This window comes from Canis lupus, chromosome 8 (genome assembly GCF_003254725.2).
Source record: "Canis lupus dingo isolate Sandy chromosome 8, ASM325472v2, whole genome shotgun sequence".
Taxonomy (NCBI): domain Eukaryota; kingdom Metazoa; phylum Chordata; class Mammalia; order Carnivora; family Canidae; genus Canis; species Canis lupus.
Genome location: NC_064250.1, coordinates 12,858,639 through 12,862,635, shown reverse-complemented (window position 1 = coordinate 12,862,635; position 3,997 = coordinate 12,858,639).

The following is a 3,997-nucleotide window of genomic DNA, read 5'->3' as shown; positions in this document are numbered from 1 at the left end:
AAACACTTCAGCGGTAAGGCTCTGTCTTTTGTATCTGTGAGAGACTCTACATATCCTAGCCCTTTAATTCGTTTCCAATCGGGTGTTTTCTTCATGTCAGGTCGGCAACTGGATGCCCAGGTCCTGAGGATTTGACATTTGTTTCAGTTCTCTAAAAATGGCTGTTAGATTTCCTTTCTTTGTAACTTGTATTTTTTCTGACTTGGGAAAATCAGTGGCTGGAACCTGACCCAGAGATCTGTTGTAGAAAGGATCTTGACTGACTTTGTGCTATTAGCTACTAGCTAAACAGTAGAGCTAGGAGGGCAGTCAAGCCACTAGAATTTGGGGGTTCATTGATATTTTTCTATTAAGTGGTTCTCCAATGGCAGTTTTCATGATATTTTGAATGCATCTTTTTTCTTTTACTCCTCACTTTGTGATCCAAATTAGAAATATTTCCAAATAATCTTGGCATTAGACTAGATATAACCTTTGACTTTGATAAACTTCAGGGCCCTGGTAACTGTTCATCTTTGCAACTTGGTATCCTAGAATATGTTAGTTTTTAAAGATTTTGCTAATTCAGTCATGATAGCTTTCTAAGAGTATGTGGGATATTACAGTAGATACCATATGATAACAATTTTGTTTGACAGGAAATAATATGGAGTTTGCTAAGTATATTGAGCATCTTGTTAAGTGCTTGACTTGGAGCCCTTCCTTCAATGCTCATGATACCAGGGAGATCCTTTTCACTCTCCCTTGACAGACAGGCAAACAGGATAGAGAGCCTAGGTATCTTACCTGCAAACACATAGCTCAAGTGACAAAACTAGATTTAAACCAATGCCATCTAACTTAGTGTTTATTCTCCCCAATTCATTTACATTCTCTCTCTCATATATATATATCTACGCACACATGCAGAGATTACCTGTCCATAAAGAAGCTGTGTGTACACACTCCATACGTAGATGAAAATGATTCACTCCATCAGATATTTATTGACTGCCACTACTCTGTGCCAGCTACTGCTCCAGGTGCTGGGTGAGAAGCAAGGAATATGACAAGACCAGGTGTTTGCCATCAGTGGGGAGAGGTAGGACATAGGTCAATAAGATCATTCCCGAAAAGTGAGTGCTTTGAAGAAAATAAAATCGGTGCTGTGCTTTAGGATGACCTCCTGGGAGAGGGTTTAATACTATGGTTGTGGAATGCCTCTTTAAGAGGATGGCACTTGAGCTCAGACCTGAATGAAGAGAGAATCCCTCCTACCAAGATCTGGAGGAAGAACCTTCCAGCTGGAACAGAAGCCCTTGGGTGAGAGAAAGCAGGGTGTGTTCAGGGAACCGAAAGGAAGGCAGTGTAGCTAGAGCATCTTCAGCAGGAAGAAGAGTGGGTGGACGTGAGGTCACAGCCAGGTCTCGAGAGCCTGTGGCTCTTGGTTGATAAGAAGGAGGAGGAGGAGGGTCCTGTGCGTGTGCTAGCCTCTGCTGGACAGGTGATGGCCAGAGGTTGCTATGCATTTATCTCATTTATTCCCCCCAGCAACCCTGGGAAGTAGGACTGCCGTCTATATGTCATGAAGATCAGCTGTGAAATAAGAGCCCTAAGCAGCTCTGTCTTCCTTCAGCACTTCAAAGATGACTGCAGAATGCCACGGACCCCGCTGAATTCACACACGATATGTTCAAAACCCCTGGCTGCTTGTGATGGATTGTCTAGTTACTCTTTTTACATTTTTTTCCGTCTGGCTTTATTGGCGATTCTCGGAAAATCTTCATTCTTCTTTAACACTAGAACATATGCTACAGATCTTCTACTTGTCTCCTCTGCCTAGTCAGGCAACATCTATAGTCAAAATATTTTCTTTTTAGTATTAACAAAAATATTCTCTATGAATATTTGGAGTTGCTCAGATAGTACGTGAAGATGAAAAGTCTTATTTCCCATTCATTCCTTGGACTCGTATTTACTAAACATGTTACTGGTCAGGATGTTTGTCCTGAGTTGTCACTGGGACTTCTGGTGGCAGAGCCGGTCCTGGGAAGCCTGGGACTCTTGTGTGTGGTGGCTCAGGGGAGACACTTGTCTACACAGGTTCAGCTCCCCTTCACCCAGGGGTAAGGCATTTTTATCTTTTTTGTTACAGCTTAGAATTTGTACTAAGGGTTAAATTCAAAACACTTTTTAAAATGTTGTGCTCACTTTCCTGCTGTATGATTGTGAGCAAATCCTAGAACCTCTGACAAGTATCTGTTTCAATGAACCCTTCTTTTAGGATCACTAAATTAAATTAAACATAGAGTATATATGGGCCTTTGGCTCTCAGGCTTCCCTTCGGTTGTCCTTTTTTTGCCCTCCTTTTAGAGCACAACTATTAAAAAAAGTGTTTCTATCCTGTCTCCAGTTCATTACCTCCCATTCTCTCATGAACGCACTCCAGACAAGGGTCGCCTTTCCTTGAAAGTCAGTCACCCTTCTCAGGAGAGCCATGGGAAGGCTGCCCAAGCCAGAGTCAGTATCAGTCTTCTCAGCGTTAGCCCCGAGCTCTCCTGTCCCTGGGCTCTGCCTGGCTGGCCCATCCAGAAGAGCTGCCCCTTCTCTCCCCCCCAAGTTATCCTCTAACCTTCCTGCATTATTTTTTTCATGATAATTGTATGAGTTTTCTGTGGCTGCTGTAACAAATGACTGCAAACTTTGTGGCGTAAAAACAGTGGATATTTATTATTACTGTTCTGGAGCTGAAGTCTAAAGTCAGTTTCTCCAGGCTAAACTCAAGGTGTTGGCAAAATTGTGCTCCCTCCTGGGGCTGTAGGAAGATGTCTTTGTGCCTCTTCTAGCTTCTGGTGGCTGTCCTCCAGCCCTTGGTTTGTAGCCATGTTACTCTAATCTCTGCTTCCATCATCACATTGCCTTGTTTGTGTCTCAGTGTCATATCTCCCTCTTATGAGGATCCATGCAATTGCATTTAAAGCTCACTTGGAAAATCCAGGATCATCTCCTATCTAAGATCCTCATTTAATTACATCTGCAGTCTCCCCGCCCCCCCACCATATAAGATGATAATCACAGGTTCTAGAGATTAAGATATGGATAGTTTTGGGGGGACATTTTTCAGGCTATCCTAATAGTTGATAGTTGAGATTGCTCCATATTTATTTAATTAATAGTGTCGTAGGTCTCCTCTTCTAGATTGTAACATTCATGTGAGCAATGTGTTTTTTTTTTTTTTAATTTTTATTTATTTTATGATAGTCACACACACACACACAGAGAGAGAGAGGCAGAGACACAGGAAGAGGGAGAAGCAGGCTCCATGCATCGGGAGCCCGACGTGGGATTCGATCCCAGGTCTCCAGGATCGTGCCCTGGGCCAAAGGCAGGCGCCAAACCGCTGTGCCACCCAGGGATCCCTGTGTTTTGTTTTGTATACCTTAACATGTAAAGGATGTTTTCAATTTTTTATTTTGCTAGAACTCAGGGATGGGGAAGAGAACTGCAAGTCTTTGGTTTTAGGTGGAATTTAGTGTATAAGAAGACTATTTTTTGCCACATGTGAATTTGAATTTCCAGTTTGGTTGATTTCCTGTGAATTAAAGGAATATAATGTTTATAAGCCTTTTTAATTTGCAAGACTTGTCATGCATGCTCATGCCACTGTTGACATCATACACTCACTCCTGCAAACCATATTCATCTATTGGTTTATAAGGTAGCAATGGGATAGAACCAATTGGAATTACACAGACGCCATGTAATAGATGTTTAATTTGGCACATGCATAGAAGGAAATAATAAATTAAATATTTGGGTAGAATATTTAATGCATTAAATGCCAAACATGGAAGGTTAAGTCAGTGGGTCTCTCCCCACCTATTTTGCACCTGAGAATACCTCAAGAGAATCTATATAGACCTAGTTCTCATTCCTCCTTGCAAATATTCATAATGCAAGGGCTTTCACGTGTATCTCCTCATTGGGAAGTTAGGTGATGGCCTAAGGGTTATATGCC